Genomic DNA, 17,936 nt, shown 5'->3' on the forward strand with positions numbered 1-17,936 from the left:
ACATGGGAAACGGAAGCTGATCTGAAAAGGCGATGCACTGAGGGATCATCACTGTGATCCGTTGCCACTCCTGCCCCCTGGCTACTGGACCCCATCAGGGATCCCAAGTCATCCACTATCACAAGAGAGCCCTATGATTATTAAAGGCATGGAAAGGGACCTCCAATCATTTCAGTCCTGCTCCAACGGGTCACTGACACTTGGAGCCGGTGTGGTACGAGGTGGGGATGCTTCTTGGTCCTGTTAAGTCTAGACTTTCCATAAGAGACTGACAAAATTGGAGAAGCCTTACATCAGGGGACCTGAGACTTCTTGCAGAAGACCAGACTGGGGAAGAGGAGGTTCATCTGCCATCACACAATTGCATTTCGCCCCATCGCTGCTCGAGTCATCTGATCAGGATCTCTTCCCCTTAGACTGGATTTTCATGGGTTCCAAGGCCTTGGACTGAATGGGAGCTGAGCCTGAAGCTCCCGCCCCTTCCACTCACGTCCTGTGGTATGTCGAAAACAGCCGCTCCTCAACCAGCAAATCTACACCAAAAAAAAAAAAAAAACCCCGCAGGACCTGGGACTAAAATGGCCTGGGGCATTCAAGAGGTGGGCTCTAGTAAAAATGAGCAGTTTTGAAGCAGAAAACATGGCGTTTAAAAAAATCTCTTAAAAATCTAAGATGGTCATCCTCAAGAAAAATGCGTTAAAAACGGGCTGTTGGAGCTAGATCAAAAATTTTAAAATAGCAATTTTAGGGTTTTAGAGGAAGGAGAACTGAATCCTAACCCCAGAAACCTCTAAAATGGTAATTTACAAACTCCCCTATTTTCAACATAGGGAATAATGGGAGTACTCACTGTGACTTATGGTGCTTGTTTGTCTGAATCAACCTGTCTGCAGGAAAAGGATTTCTGCCTCAGAAATTGTCAGACTTCACATCGAAGGAATTCTTCTGGCTGTTGGTCGGACAGATCAGGACCCCTGAGAATCCTCACACAGCAATGGGGGGAGAAACTATGCAGCCATCTCCCTGATACCCAGAGGTTTGTTACACACGGGCTCCACAGCTTGTGCTCAAGCCTCTGATGAAATCTAATCTAATCTTCGGTTTATATACTTGGTCATCTCCCGAAGGAGCTCGACTCGGTTCACAATTGATTAAAATTAGAAAGACATAATAGCAGGCATAAAAGAGAGTGCTATTGGTGTATCATTTCCAGAAGCAGCATTAATACTTAAAATTAAAGAAATAAAATTAAAACTAAAAGAATAAAATATACTATTAATACAACACTTCAGCAGATGAACTTTTAAGATATTGTGAGAACAACTAAGTTTTTAAATCTTTCCATCCACGCAGGACTGCGTCCTTTCCCTGGCAGAGTAAGCCCAAGAAGGGGACCTCCGAGCACCGAAGCCATGAAGAAATTCAAACATACAGTGGAAAAATACCCCAAAATAACAAAAAGCAGAGCAGAACACACCTTCTGAGTTCGCTTGCAGAAGGAAAAACTGAAGGAGCTGTTCTCCACTGCAGAAAAGGAGGAATCCAAGACCTTAAAGTGGTACCCTTCTGCAGTTCGCGGAAAGTGGGAATCAACAGCTAAATTATAAGGATTTCAAATCGACAAGTGTGGCCTCCTGAGAGTTAGTAGCCATCTCACCCATGCTGAACTGAAGAGGGGGTCTCTTGTCATTTTCCAAGGCAGATAACTTACAGAAAATGCTGTCAATGCTGCTTAATCATGGATCACCAGTGGCAACTTGTCGCTACACTCAAGTACCCAGATGGTGCCATCTATAAAAGACGAGACATGAACTTTGTGGACTACAGTTCACTTCAAAAGACTCAAATTCGCTCTCTTTTTTATGTTTTCCACTTTTGTGTTATTCGTCTCTCATTTCAGCTCCTGCAAGGCAGCGAAGAAAATATTACCTGGATGACAAGAAATCCCAAGAAAAACATGAAATCCTTTAAACAATAAAGATCCAGCTTTACAAATGGACTTTGGATGCTTACTGTTTGATTATTCATGGAATGAAAACAGTAGCATCTACAGATATTAGGTAGGGAATCTACTATCCCCATTTACATATATGCATTTTATATTGTTTACATACCAAGTTCTATTGTATTGTAAACTACTGTGGGCAGCAACAACCCAGCAAAAACAAAAAAAAAGCAGCAAGGCAAAAATACTTGCCCCCATCAGCTGCTTCAGACATGGTCCCCTCGTATGTTAAGCCTATTAGCTCTTTTTTTTCTAAGTAGTCTAAAAAAGAATTTAACATAAGGGTACACGAGCCGCTTGTTGGGGGTACACACTGTGCAATTCTCCCGCCCCCTTCCTTCTTAATGGCCACTGGTGCCTAACCCTCTCTGCTGAAAGAAGCCGCCACCGTCAGGGATCCCATGCCTTAATGTTGGACTGGTAGAAAGGAGGGAGAAATGTTGGATGTGGCAGTAGAGGGAGTGGGAGAGATGAAACCTGGATTTCTCTCTCTCTTTCCCTACTCCCTTTGCAGTAAAGGAGGAAATGAGAGAGAGAGAGGGAGACATGCTGCCAATGGGGGCGGAGGAGAGAGGAAGAAAAGTTGGACTCATGGAGGGACAGAGAGAGATGTTGGTTGAGGAATGGAATGAGGTCTGGAGGAGAGGAAGCATGCAGAAAGAAAGAAATATTGGATGCACAGTCAGAAGAAGTGCAACCAGAGACTCATGAAATCAGCAGACAACAAAGGTAGGAAAAATGATTTTATTTTCAATTTAGTGATCAAAATGTGTCAGCTTTCACTTGGGGTGGCTAGTGGTAGGGGAATCAAAGGGGCTGTAACTGCAAGAATGAGAGCCTTCCTTCCTCTCCCACTGGGGATGCCACTGAAAGTTGACCGTCACTTGCAAGTTTAGCTCTAGAGCTGGAATTGTTTCACTAACCTTCCTCCAGACCCCATCCTCATCCTAACCGATCTGCGCATGCAAATGAGTAAAAAGGCATGTAAATTTCTTAAGGCATCAATTCATGAAACCATTTCGTCCAAAATGACTGGCCTTTCTGTACCAAAAAGTTTTGATTGCTGAGGATCAGTCGCTTTACATCCTCACCGACTATTCCTGCCTAGCAACTGCCACGTGCATGTTAAGAACCCCATTAAAAATATATATCTACCCCACAAAAAATCCAAAATAACTTTAAATATATGTAAACTTTCATGTACATAAGCGTTAGAAATATTTAATTTTTTTTTTTTTTGAATGCACATAGCGAGCGCGGGAGTGAATCTCGGATCTGTAATACGCATGGTGAGAAAATCGTGGATTAACCCCGTGCTCTCCTTGCGCATTGTACATTTCATATATCAATGCCAAATTTTTTTAAAAAATTAAAAATCAAAAATAATTTTTAAGGGCCAGCTTTCCCTCCCCCCCCTCTCTTCCAGGTAGATTGTCGCATGCATCTGACGACACGGGGTTGCCTTTGGTTGCTTCGTGCTTCACTGCAGAAAGAGCCGCACAGCCTCCTGGGATTCGTAGGCTGTATATAACAGTGTGTGATCCCAGCGCATTCAACTGCTGTTAACTGTTGTGCCTTCTAGCAACTTAATAGTTCTTTTCCTGAGAGAAATGGACGGAGCCCGCCAATGATGTCCACAATTAAACCCCGCCCCATTTCTAAGCAGTGAAGTCCAAAAGAGCTAGCCCATGCATTATGTGCTTCAAAATCAACAAGGAGACAGTGCACACGCGTGTCGATCGATGTTACAGCGAGACGTGGGGGCGTGTTTACGATTTGATCATTTGCATGGACAAGCTTTACTGAATCGATCAGCCAGAAAGCACAGTTACTTACCGTAACAGTTGTTATCCAGGGACAGCAGGCAGATATTCCCACACATGGGTGACGTCACCGACGGAGCCCCGCAGCGGACAGCCTCGAAAGCAAACTTGCTTGAAGATCTCGATCTTTCGAGCACTGTACCGCGCATGCGCGCGTGCCTTCCCGCCCGATCTAGGGGGCGCATCTCCTGAGAGGATCCTCAGTTCAGATACCTAGCCAAGAAGCCAACCAGGGGAGGTGGGAGGGTTGTGGGAATATCTGCCTGCTGTCCCTGGATAACAACTGTTACGGTAAGTAACTGTGCTTTATCCCAGGACAAGCAGGCAGCATATTCCCACACATGGGTGACCTCCAAGCTAAGTAAAAAGGGATGGAGGGAAGTTGGCAATTTACGAAAAAAGATTTTGCAAAACAGATTGGCCAAAGTGGCCATCCCTCCTGGATAAGGAATCCAGACAATAATGAGAGGTGAAAGTATGAACCGAGGACCAAGTGGCAGCTTTGCAGATTTCCTCAATGGGAGTTGATCGAAGGAAAGCTTCAGATGCCGCCATAGCTCTAACTTTGTGGCCCGTCACTCGACCTTGCAGAGGAAGACCAGCCTGAGTGTAGCAGAAAGAAATACAAGCAGCCATCCAGTTGGAGATTGTGCATTTTGATATAGGACGTCCCAACTTGTTTGGATCAAATGAGATGAAAAGTTGAGATGTTCTGTGAAGTTGAGTGCGTTGGAGGTAGAAAGCCAAAGCACGTTTACAGTCCAAGGTATGAAGAGCGGCTTCTCCAGGATGAGAATGAGGCTTTGGAAAAAACACAGGTAGAACAATAGACTGATTGATGTGAAATTCTGAAACAACTTTAGGTAAGAATTTAGGATGAGTACGGAGGACCACTTTGTCATGGTGAAAAACTGTGAAGGGTGGATCTGCAACTAAAGCTTGTAGCTCACTGACTCTTCGAGCAGAAGTGAGAGCAATCAAAAACACAGCTTTCCAAGTGAGATACTTGAGGTGGGCTTTGTCAAGTGGTTCAAAAGGAGGTTTCATAAGTTGAGCTAAAACAACATTGAGATCCCAAACCACTGGAGGTGGTTTAAGCGGTGGATAGAGATTGAGAAGTCCTTTCATAAAGCGAGAAACGATAGGATGTGCAGAAAGGGGTTTTCCATCCAAAGGCTGATGAAAAGCAGCGATAGCACTAAGATGGACTCGAATAGATGTAGTTTGAAGTCCAGATTGTGATAAATGGAGTAAGTAGTCCAGAACGGATGTCAAGGAGGAAGATCTGGGTGGCAAGTGACGTGTAGAACACCAAGCAGAGAATCTAGTCCACTTCTGGCCATAACATTGTCTAGTTGATGGTTTTCTGGAAGCAAGTAAGATATCTTGAACAGACGGAGAGAATTGAGAAAAGTCTGTTATGCAGAAAGGTACCAAGCTGTTAAATGTAGAGACTGCAGATTGGGATGAAGCAAGGATCCTTGACTCTGCGTGAGTAGAGAGGGAAATACTGGTAGAAGTAGAGGCTCCCTGGTGCCGAGTTGAAGTAGAAGGGAGAACCAAGGTTGTCTGGGCCACCGAGGAGCTATCAGAATCATGGTGGCATGTTCTGACTTCAGTTTGACTAGAGTCTTGAGAATCAGAGGAAACGGAGGAAAAGCATAAAGGAACTGATTCCTCCAGTCCAGTAGAAACGCATCCGCTTCGAGACGTTGAGGGCATAGATGCGGGAGCAAAATTGAGGCAGTTTGAAGTTGAGAGGTGACGCAAACAGATCTATCTGTGGAGTTCTCCAACGGGCAAAGATTTGGCGAAGAGTAGGAGAATTGAGTGTCCATTCGTGAGGCTGTAGAAGACGACTCAATTTGTCCGCCAAATAATTGTGTTGACCCTGAATATAAACAGCTCTGAGGAAGATGTTGTGAAGAATTGCCCAATGCCACAATTTCAGAGCTTCTTGACAGAGGGAGTGAGAGCCCGTCCCTCCCTGTTTGTTGACATAATACATGGCTACCTGGTTGTCGGTACGTACAAGAATCACCATGTCGTGAAGGAGATGTTGAAAAGCTTTGAGAGCATAGAATATCGCTCTGAGTTCCAATAGATTGATATGACACCGACGGTCTGCTTGAGTCCAGAGACCCTGAGTGCGAAGACCGTCCACATGAGTTCCCCATGCGTACATTGATGATTCGGTTGTGAGGACTTTCTGATGAGGAAGAGGGTGGAACAGCAAGCCTCTGGAAAGATTTAAAGAGAGCATCCAAGGAGAGACTTCCGCAATGAAGGAGTTATGGAAATCAGTCGAGTTGGTGGATCCACTGATTGCTGCCATTGGGATGCCAGTGTCCATTGAGGAATACGAAGGTGAAGTCTGGCAAAAGAAATCACATGAACTGTAGAAGCCATGTGACCGAGCAGAACCATCATCTTTCGTGCTGGAACAGTTGAAAGTTGGAAGAGTTGTTGAGAAATCTGAAGCAGGGCGGCCTGACGTGGTTGTGGAAGGTATGCTCTCAGATTGATAGTGTCCAGACAGTTGCTCCTATGAATTGGAGAGACTGAGAAGGAGTCAACTGAGATTTGGGAAAGTTGATGTGAAATCCCAAACTTTGTAGAAAAAGAATAGTCTGTTGGGTCGCTGCAATAACCCCTGAAAAAGAGGGAGCCTTGATGAGCCAGTCGTCTAGGTATGGAAATACTTGGAGACCCTGGTTGCGAAGAGCTGCAGCCACGACCACGAGACATTTTGTGAAAACCCTGGGAGAAGAAGCCAATCCGAAGGGGAGAACTCGGTACTGCAGATGAAGGCTTCCTACTTGGAATCTGAGGTACTTGCGAAATGCTGGATGAATAGGGATATGAGTATACGCCTCTTTGAGATCGAGGGAACACATCCAATCCCCTTGGTCCATTAAGGAATATAAAGTTGGCAGTGTGAGCATTCGAAATTTCTCTTTGACTAGATATTTGTTGAGAGCTCTGAGATCCAGGATCGGTCGCAAATCCCCCGTCTTTTTGGGAACTAGAAAATAACGGGAGTAGAATCCCAAGTTCCTTTGGGAAAGAGGAACTTCCTCCACAGCTCGTAGGAGAAGCAGAGCTCGAGCTTCTTGGAGAAGAAGGGGAAGATGCGACTGATTGGAAGGACACTCTTGGATGGCGATCTGGAGGCACCTGAAGGAGCCGAAGAGAGTATCCCTCTCGTAGGATGGTAAGCACCCAGAGATCTGATGTAATGAGCTCCCACTGGTGATAAAATGTGGAAAGGCGACCCCCTATGGGGAGGGGAGAATTTGGAAACAGAGAAATTTGAATGCTCATGTCGATATTGTCAAAAAGACTGAGCAGGCTTGGTGGCAGCAGGAGTCTGAGATTTTTGTTGTCGCTGTTGTTGAGGAGGACGACGAGGAGGAGGTCTTGAAAAAGCAGGAGTCGTTTTCTGAGGATAACGACGTGGAGTCTGTTTGAAACCTCTAGTTGGTGCAGGTTTAGGTTTTGGTCGAATGAGGGAAGCAAAAGAGCGTTCATGTTCTGAAAGACGCTTGGCAGCTGCCTCAATAGAGTCATCAAATAATTCATTTCCCTGACAAGGTAGATTTGCCAATCTATCTTGAAGGTTGGGATCCATGTCCACAATACGTAACCATGCTAAACGACGCATGGCTACAGCAAAGGCCGATACCCGAGACGAGAGTTCAAATGCATCATATGAGGCTTGTAACATGAAGAGTCGTAATTGAGAAAGAGTCTTAAGGATGAGTTTAAATTCTGAAAGACGAGTGGTAGAGATATCCGGGTAAAAAGATGGTAAAATCTTCAGAAAATGGTTGAAGTAGGACGTAAAGATGTAGCTGTAATTAAGAACTCTATTTGCCATCATAGAGTTTTGGTATAAACGGCGACCAAACTTATCCATGGTACGACCTTCTCTACCTGGAGGAACTGAAGCATAGATTTTGGAAGGATGTGCTTTCTTTAAAGAGGATTCTACTACCAGGGATTGATGAGATAGTTGAGACTTTTCATAACCTTTACATGGAACTGTTCGATAACGGGATTCCAATTTAGATGGAATGGCAGTGATGGAATAAGGAGTCTCCATATTACGAACAAAGGTTTGTTTCAGAACAGGAGTCATAGGTAATCTGAGGGACTCTTTCGGTGGATGAGGAAGCTCCATATCTGCTAAATATTCAGGAGTATATTTAGAATCTGAATGAAGATCCAGTTTGAGAGCTTGTCCCATATCAAAAATAAATTTGGCAAAAGAAATGGATTTGGAATCAGACGCTTCCTCAGGAGATACACTGCGAGATTTAGGAAGAGCTGAGTATGAGGGAGAAGCCTCTCTAGAATATGGTGAAAGTGGTTCTGAGTCTAGACGTAGAGTCACAGAAGAAGCTGCACTGTGAGGTGGAGTAAGAGAATGTTTTCTCTTCAGGCTCCTGGATGGAGAAGTACCAGGTGTACGTGGTACAGAATGAGTCGAGGTCTGTGGTGAACTGTCTCGACGGGGTGGCTTTGATGGTGGAGTCTTCGGTCGAGAAGGACTTCGAGTCGATGCGCGATGGTGTCGAGATCTGTGCTTCTGCTTCGAAGAATGAGGCAGAGAAGTCTCGGTATCCAATGCCGAAGACTCCCTCCGAAGCTTGGGAGCAATAGGTCTCGAATGCTTCGACCGGTGCTTCGGAGGAGGCGAGTCTGGAGAAGAATCAGACGAAGAAATTTTCTTCGGTGTCCTGGATCGGCCTCGAGATACTGGAAGCTCTGGTTGTGTGACAGGCTGATCAGTCCGAGGCAAGGTCGAGGACGGGACCAATTGAGCCACTAAGGAGGAAATCTGAGTGGCGAGTATAGATTTCAGCATGCCCTCCAGCATCGGCACCGAGACAGAAGATTCTGACCTCGTAGGTGCAGCAGTACGCTCCGAAGAGGGCGACCTCGAAGGTGAGTATTCCCTTATCTTGGAGGTACGCTTGGAAGATGGACGTGCAGAGGAGTCTGGTGGCTTCTTGGGTACGGTACCTGAAAGAGAACCCGGAGACTTACCCCCCATAGAAGACTTCGCAGATGGCACCGTCTTCGAGGGAACCGAAGCAGGTAAGGTCGAGGCCTTCGAGACCGAAGCTCCAGCCGGAGCCTGGGTCGAAGCCTTCGACACCGGGGCAGCCGCCGAGGTCGAAGCAGAATCCGAAGGTTGCTCCATGTCTCCGAAAAGTTGAAAAAATTGAGCGCACCGGCGTCGAAAAGCCCGTGGAGTAAGAGTGAAACAACGGTGACAATCTTCTGGGGAATGAGTGGGACCCAGGCACTGTAGACAGCAGCAGTGGGGATCGGTGACCGAAATCACACGATTACACTGGCGACAACGTTTGAACCCGGTAAGAGGCCGGGACATGGAAAAAATAAAGTCCGTGTAGAACGAAAGGAGCAAATGGGCCTAGGCCCAAGGCTCACCGGCCGGACACAAAATCAAAGAAACAATTGAAACTTTTTTATTTTTTTTAAGAAAAGAAAACGAAAAAGAAATAGGAGAGCACAGCGACCGAACTTAACTGAAAGAAAAGAAACAGCTGCGGTGAAGAGAAGGCAATGCTGCAGAGATGTAGAAAAACGTATCTTCTTGTCTCCGCGGAATTAAACGAACTGAGGATCCTCTCAGGAGATGCGCCCCCTAGTTCGGGCGGGAAGGCACGCGCGCATGCGCGGTACAGTGCTCGAAAGATCGAGATCTTCAAGCAAGTTTGCTTTCGAGGCTGTCCGCTGCGGGGCTCCGTCGGTGACGTCACCCATGTGTGGGAATATGCTGCCTGCTTGTCCTGGGATAATGAGAAGACAGCTGCCAAGAACATGCCAAAGAAGCAGCAGAGAATTGCACATATTTAGTAATGAAGAAGTGTATAAGGTCGATGTACAGCACACACAAAGAAACAAAAAACAGCACCAAGGACTATCCAGATTCAGGAATAAATGATATATTCTTAGACCTGACACCATCCTAGTGTTTCAGTGTAAAAACAACTGCCTCAGGGGTCAATTGAGATTGTTGACAATTCAAGTTGATGAAAAGTACAAATCACTTGTAGACATAAAATAAAGGGGTACTATGCTTGTTAAAGAACACCTATAACTGTGCCAAGAATAAAACGTTTATTCCCGAATCTGGATGATCCTTGGTGCTGTTTTTTGTTTCTTTACATTTTTAGGAACGTCATATAAACCCTTACTGCAGAAAGAGAAGTGCAATTGTAAAAGTTAGACAAAACCATATATCAACCAAGGTAAATGATAGAATAAACAGAATAAAAGTTATTAACCAGAACCCTGAAAGACTAAATGTACAAAATAAACCTCAGCAAAAATTAAAGACCTGACTTTGTTGTCTACTCATACATGTGCCGCCGCCCCCTCCCCCTCGGTTCTATTCTGTCCCTAAGAGCACAAATGAATAAACAAATCCCCTCTGAAAGCCAACGCACTGTAAGCATGAAACAGAGCAAGAAACCAAAATGTGCTGCTAGAACCGAATCCTACTTGGAACAACCAAAAGAGTCCACCTTGCCGTAAAGAGGCAAAAGTGATCGATAACAGGGGTATTCGTAACACCCGGCCGTAAATGAAAGTGAGTGGGTCCCTCCACCGCACTGGCTTAAAAGACGGGACGAGCAGGAGTGGAGATAGCTTAACAACCAATTTTCTCTTCCCAGTTTCCGTTCCCGAAACCGCTCCCTGCTCGCTGCCTTCAGACGCCGAACTAGGCCTCAATTGGCTCCGCACTTCCGCCGTGCGGCCTCCAGACAGACCACCCTAAGAAAATAAAAACAACTTTCTGGCTCGACTAGAAACTTTCGCAAAGAAAGAGAAATAGAAATCCTAACCAAGGCAGATAGAGCCGCTGAAGCAGGGGCCGGCGGTGGGGGCAAATGATTTTTCCGGATCACGCATCGCCTCAGTCCCCAAACACCCACCTCCTTTTTATCTCCAGCTTAAGTACAAATTTCCAGGTCAACAACCATCTCTCTGCCAACAAGTTTGTCAACTGTCGTAACCGCACCAGGACTCACCTACACAGCGATAGAGACGCGATGAAGCCAAACATTTAAGGCGCAGGCTACGGCCCTCGCTTCACCTCGGCACCGTTTTCTCTTCTCTCAGGATCTCGGCCGCATGCTGTGTTTTTCCTGGGGATGTGCTCGCAGACACCTGGCGATGGCGCTACTATAACCGGCTCTAACACACTGCAGCTTGCGTCGCGCGTACCAACGGAATCAACGTAATGTTTGCAAAATGGAGCTCATCTCACGCACTCAACGAGGGTACATAGTTCAAGGAGAACTAACGCGCGCAGGCCTACTTCGCCTGCCAAAAATCGAGGGAGGAACGGCTTCCTGGGAGCTGTAGTACTATCACCGAAGCTTCAGATAACGCGGTAATTAGTAAAAACGAGCAAACCACACAACTTTATCCAGGGTGCCCGAGACGCGCTAAAGAATGCAAGTTCTGGTTATATAATTAAAAAAAAAAAAAAAAAAAAACTTGGAAACGACCATTTAAAAAGTACCATTTTCGTTTTCACCTGTGTTTCTGTTGTATGGGGAAGGATCCTCTATAAATTTTGGCTGTTTCTTAACTGTTATAAATATGTGGACTATGGATATATTTAATTTAATTTATTATTATTATTTTTCCTTCAGTGAGTCTCCTGCAATTCCATTCCAGTGTCCACCTTAAAAGCCTTCCCCTCTGTGAGCCTCTATATGACGTCAGTGTGCGTCACAGGGGGGGGTGACTCCCAGCGCCAGTGTTCACTTTAAAAGCCTATCCCTGCTCCCCCCCCCCCCCCACCTATGATGTAAGATCCCTGGATCTGTGTTTTCTTTTACACTGTCTTTTTTTTGGCGCTTGCAAGCGTCAAAAATAGCAAGTCTCCCCCCATGCTCCATGAAAGTTTGTGGGGATTGACCATTGCATCTTGTATTTCTACTTCAGACTCAGAATAAGGTTTATTTCTTAAAAACAAACACCTGGTATTTGTTTCACTGCCATTGTGAAATGTTTTAATTATTCTGTCTAGTTTTATTTCACCAATTGTGTCTCTCACATCTGATTGGTTTTGTTGAACACAAAAGGACTCATGAATTTCACTGTCTGAGCTCCTACTAGGTTGCTAGGGAGCTATGAGCACTGCCTGCATCTCTGTTATTATTTTGAAAGTTGTATGGTGCTATGAGATGCTGAGGAGAGTATGTAGTGGTTAGAGCTACCTGAGGTTGTGAGTTCAAACCTTGCACTGCTCCTTGTGATCCTCTGCAAGCCACTTAATCCTCCACTGTTCCTTGTGACCCTGGGCAAGCTACTTAATCCTCTACTGCCCCAGGTACATTAAATAGATTATGAGTGTGAGAAACAATCTCTCTCTGGATGAACTCAGGACAAACTCAAATGTGAAATAGCAAATAGTTTTATTTTACTCTCTTGCAAGAATGGGTGTCATACACACAGAGAAGGCACACAAAGCTGACTGCAGCTTTACATTATTTAGTTTATGCTTTCATTCTGGTCCCTCCTGTCTACTTATCCATTGGTCAAGGTAGAAGTAGCTCACATCCTTAGACCAGTGATAGGCAAATTTGCATGCCTATCACTTCCATCATATGCAAATCTCTCTCATGCATATTCATTAGGGCTAGCCTGAAAACCCGATTGGCCTGGTGTTCCTCCAGGACAGGGTTGGGAATCACTGCCTTAGACAACTTATCAACTGTTACCTGTTGTACTTCCTTTTTCCCTGCCTCTGTTTACTTCTCCCACTATTCCTGCTTTGATAGCAAATTTCAAAACGTGAGTCATTCTCCAAAAACGCTCATGTAAATGAGGTTGGCAGAGAGTAGCGAAGACTCGCTAAAAACACGAACCCCCCCCCAAAAAAAACCACAACAACGGGAGAGATATTCAATCTCTCCCGCTGCCACAAAATGCCCCCCTGCAGCGGGAGAGATGCCCACTCTCTCCTAACACCAAACAACCACTCCCCCCCCCCCCACAGCAGGAAAGATGCCTATTCTCTCCTCTGCAAACAAACACACACATGCACCCACAGCTGGAGAGATGCCCACTCTCTCCCATCGCCAAGACCACCCCCCTTCAGCAGCAGGAGAGATGCCCATTCTCTCCCACTGCATCACAACCCTCCCCCCCCACCTCCAACCACTCTTCTCCTGTACCTTTAGATGACTGACCGGAGGGATGCCTACTCCTTCCAGTCAGCTGGCCTGCCTCTTCCAAAATGGGCCTTCCCCTCTCCCGTGCATCCTGGAATGCACCGGGGAAGGGCCTGAGGCTCTGATTGGCCCAGATTGATTAAGGCCCCTCCCATAGGAGGGGCCTTTTACAACCTGGGCCAATCAGAGTCTCAGGCCCCTCCCTGGATCACAGGGAAGGGACCTAAGGCTCTGATTGGCCCGGACGCCCCAAAGGAATGGCCTTAGGAATCTGGCTTAGCTGTGGAAAGGTTCTTTCATGCTTTTTTCATCTGAATAATGAAATTTATATATTTCTTACTGAGAAAAACCATTATGAACCACTTTTATCAGATACTAAGTGGCATTGGAAATTGGCTTTTTTTTTTGCAGATCTGGTGAACCACATGAACAATTTGAAATTAAAGTTGCAGGGTAAAAATAACTTACCCCTTCTTTTACAAATGTATAGGGCCTGTTTTACAAAGCTGTGGTAGCGGCTGCAGCGCGGTAACGGCCCCAAAGCCCAAAGAGATTTAAAGGGCTTCGGGGTTGTTGCCGCACAGCAACCGCTAGCGCGGCTTTGTAAAACAGGCCCATAGTGCAGGTTTTAGCGCCGGCAGCAGTGGTAACTGCTCCAACACTCATAGGAATTCTGTGAGCGACCGAGCAGTTACCGCCGCTGCCGGTGCTAAAACCCGCGCTATGCGTTCATAAAAGAGGGGGTTAGTTTGTGATTTATTAACTCATATCAAGGCATTCAGAGCAAAGTTAATATGATTGTAACTTTGTTCATATGTCATACTGTGCAGAATTGCATAAAAAGGGTAAAGCAGAATTTCCTTTCTCGTTCACAAATTTAGTTATTTCAGATCTTAACAATTTCAGAAGCAATATGCTGATTTGGATGCCGATGCTAGGGAAATTAGATTGTTTCAAAATCCGTTTGACTATGATGTTGCTGATGGCCCAAGTCAAATTCAAATGGAAATTATTGAACTTCAGGCTAATGAACATATTCAAGATAAATACAAGGAAGGAAACTTGATTGATTTTTATACATTTTTGAACTCTGAGCAGTTTCCAAATTTGAAGAAATTTGCATGTAAATTTTTCTCCATTTTTTGGAACAACGTATCTTTGCAAACAAACTTTTTTCCGAATGAAATATGTCAAGTCAAAATACAGAGCAAATTTATCTGATGAACATTTGAAGTCTCTACTTGTAAATAGCGCTTCAAAATTCGAACCTCAGTTTAATAAGATTTTTAAAGCACAAAAACAGTTCCATCATTCACATTAATGGTTTTATTACAATTTGTGATGAAAATATGAGAAAGCAAACAGGATGCTGGAAATTATTAAAAAAGGGATGGTTAACAAGACTAAGGGCTCCTTTTACTAAGCTGCGCTAGCGGTTTTAGCATGCACTAGATGCTAACGCCTCCATTGAGCTGGCGTTAGTTTCTCCGCGTAGCGCGGGGGTTAGCGCACGCTAATCTGCAGTGCGCACTAAAAATGCTACTGCAGCTTAGTAAAAGGAGCCCTAAGAATGTTATAATGCCCCTGTATTGCTCCTTGGTGCAACTTCATCTGGAGTATTGCATTCAGTTCTAGTCTCCTTATAAGAAAGATATAATGGCGCTAGAAAAGGTTCAAAGAAGAGCAACTAAGATGATAAAGGGGATGAAACTCCTCTCATATGAGGAAAGACTAAGGGCTCCTTTTACTAAGGTGCACTAGCTTTTTTAGCGTGTGCTAACCACGCGCTAAATTAAAAATACTAACGCAAGCTTTATGGAGGCATTAGCGTTTAGTGCGTGCGGTATTGTCGCACACGCTAAAACCACTAGCGCACCTTAGTAAAAGGAGCCCTAAAACAGTTAGGGCTCTTCAGCTTGAAAAAGAGACTACTGAGGGGAGATATGATTGAAATCTACAAAATCCTGAGTGGAGTAGGACGGGTACATGTGGATTGATTTTTCACTCTGTCAAAAATTACAAAGACTAGGGGACACTCGATGAAGTTACAGGGAAATACTTTTAAAACCAATAGGAGGAAATATTTTTTCACTCAGAGATTAGTTAAGCTCTGGAATGCATTGCCAGAGGTTGTGGTAAGAGCGGATAGCGTAGCTGGTTTTAAGAAAGGTTTGGACAAGTTCCCGGAGAAAAAGTCTATAGTCTGTTATTGAGAAAGACATAGGGGAAGCCACTGCTTGCCCTGGATTGGTAGCATGGAATATTGCTACTTCTTGGGTTTTGGCCAGGTATTAGTGACCTGAATTGGCCACCATGAGAAAGGGCTACTGAGCTTGATGGGCCATTGGTCTGACCCAGTAAGGCTATTCTTATGTCTTTATGTCATCATTAATATATGATAATTTACTCTCACATACTGTATTTAATTTATACAAATTTTTGCTTTCAATAAAACTCATATATCTAGAGTTATTTATCTTTCTTTTTTTTTTTTTACTACGGCCTGCTGAAAAGTGCTGAAGTACCCAATGTGGCCCTCGTGGTGAAAGGTTTGGAAACCCTTGCCTTAGAGGAACAGAGGAGATATGATTCAGACATTAAAATACTTGAAAGGTATTAACATAGAACAAAATATTTTCCAGAGAAAGAAAAATGATAAAACCCGAGAGCATAATTTGAGGTTAAGAGGTGGTAGACTTAAGAGTAATGTTAGGAAATTCTTCTTTACAGATAAGGTAGTTGATGTCTGGAATGTGCTCCCGAGGGAGGTGGTAGAGAGGAAAATGGTGACAGAGTTCAAAAAAGCATGAGATGAACACAGAGGATCTCTAATCAGAAAATAATGGGTATATATTGAAGAACTAAGGGCTCCTTTTACGAAGCCGCGTTAGTGGTTTAACGAGCGTGATAGTACACGGTAATTTGCCGACTGCGCTAGCCACTACCGCCTCCTCTTGAGCAGGCAGTAGTTTTTCGGCTAGCGTGGGAGTTAGCGCACGCTAAAAAGTTGCGTGCGATAAAGCCGCTAACACAGCTTCGTTAAAAGAGCCCTAAGAGCAGTACTGGACAGACTTGCACAGTGTGTGTCCCGTATATGACCATTCAGTTGAGGATGGGCTGGGGAGGGCTTTAATGACTGGGATGGTTTAGATGGGCTGGAGTGAGCTTTGACGGAGACTCCAGTAGATGGAACCTAATTACAGTACCAGGCAGAACTCTGGGTTTCTGGCCCAGAAATATCTAAGAAAAAGGACAATTTACATTAAATCATTAATTTATAGAGTGTGTACGGTTGGGCAGACTATTTTTATGTTATGTTATTTGCTGTCATTTACTATGTTACTATTTTATAAAATTTTCTCCAACAATTGTCTAAAACAGTGCCCATAAAAACAATCACCATGAAGATATAGAGAAAGGAAAGTGGAAGAGGTGACTGGGGCTTATAGTATTCAAAGCCTGACTTGTTTAAGCTCCTGTAAATAATACTGGTTACAAGGCGCATAGCTTTCAAGTCAGTGAGAGGGTGGATGATGTAAGAATTGAAAAAGAAGCAAGTAGAGAAACTGGGCAGAACAGGAGATGAAGGGATGGTCAATGGTGTAGTAAGCGGGGCGGGGAGGCAGTATACCCTGGGTGACATTTTGGTGGGGGCACTGGCACCCATCCTCTACACCCCTCCCCCGCTGCATACACATGCCTTCACTTCCCCTCTACCGTACCTCTGGCTCTTCACTGACGCGAGCAGGAACTCCAACCTCCTGCTCGCACCAGCATCGGCTCTCCCTCTGACGTCACTTCTGGGTCCTGGAAATAACGTCAGTGGGAGAGCCGAAGCTGGGGCGGGCAGCAAGTTAGTGATGCTGCTCACACCAGGGAAGTTAAAGGGGTATGGGGGAAGGGAAGGGGCAAGCGTACATGGCATTGGGGGGGGGGAACGGTGAAGAGGGTGGGGACGGGGTGCCACCACCTTGGGCGCTTCTCACCCTCGCTACACTGCTGGGGATGGTGAAGAGTTAGATAATGAGTCCAACTTGAATAAGAAGTTCAGGATATTTAAAAATACACAGCTCATAAGAGCAGAAGAACTGTACTAGTGGGTCAGAGCAATAGTCTAGCTTAGCATCCTGTTTCCACCAGTGGCAGATTCAGGACACAAGCATGATTCCAAGCAGAAGTGGCTTTCCCCAGATTTACCTTAATAGCAGTGTATGGACTTTGTTCAGACCATTTTTTTAAACCCAACTATGCTTTTACCACATCCTCTGGCACCCAATTCCAGAGGTTATGCATTAAGTGAAAAAAAAAAATTTATTTGATTTGTTTTCAGTTTCGTACTTAGTAACTCCTGTAGTCTTTGTATTATTGAAGGCTGGTCTATTGCATCAAGTGGCAAGTGCTGTGTCCTGCCATGCAGAAGATGTGGGTTCAATTCCTGGATTGGGTTTCTGCTCCCAGGTCCACTAAGGGTGCTTGAAAGGCAGCACTTGGAACAGCTAGGGAATGGGAACTGACTCGGGGCCAGATGTGAAGAGCTCTGGCAACCTGGTGAAACACCGAGTTGGGAGCAAGTTATATTTTCCCAGTGAAAGGGGGAGGAACTGTGCCTGGCACCTGTGCACAAGAGTTGAGTGGTAGGCACAGCTCTTTTGCATAGGCCCAGTACAATGCAGCACTGTATCACTAGAGTTTTTACTTTTTTGGACGCAGCTGTTGTGCTTATTTTATGTGCATGTATGTCTTGCGCCTATGGTCAGAACAAAGCTGTTAGGGGCAGGCCACACATGCACATAAAACACACACACAAACAGCTCCTCTTCAAGCAAAATTCTAGCCATTGACAGTTCCAGATCTGCTGGAAAACTTTGTACAGTAAAAGGTAGG

The 17,936-nt window shown here is 44.9% G+C and overlaps 1 protein-coding gene and 1 long non-coding RNA gene across 6 annotated transcripts in view; one reads left to right on the forward strand and one right to left on the reverse strand.

The window, feature by feature from the left end:
- Positions 1 to 11,538, reverse strand: part of SCAF11 (SR-related CTD associated factor 11) — a 543,954-nt gene extending 532,416 nt beyond the window's left edge. For 2 of the 5 annotated variants that reach the window (XM_033958787.1, XM_033958788.1), the window contains exon 1: positions 10,896 to 11,084. The gene's annotated coding sequence lies outside the window, so the exon portion shown is untranslated. Of the gene's footprint in view, positions 1 to 10,895; positions 11,085 to 11,407 lie in introns of those variants that run through there. The other 3 variants (XM_033958789.1, XM_033958791.1, XM_033958790.1) reach the window with 2 other exon arrangements.
- Positions 11,130 to 17,936, forward strand: part of LOC117366841 — a 28,568-nt gene continuing 21,761 nt past the window's right edge. The window contains exon 1 of the long non-coding RNA XR_004540654.1: positions 11,130 to 11,260. This is a non-coding gene — a long non-coding RNA (uncharacterized LOC117366841). The remainder of the gene's footprint in view (positions 11,261 to 17,936) is intronic.

Source organism: Geotrypetes seraphini, chromosome 9 (assembly GCF_902459505.1).
Source record: "Geotrypetes seraphini chromosome 9, aGeoSer1.1, whole genome shotgun sequence".
In the NCBI taxonomy this organism is placed as follows: domain Eukaryota; kingdom Metazoa; phylum Chordata; class Amphibia; order Gymnophiona; family Dermophiidae; genus Geotrypetes; species Geotrypetes seraphini.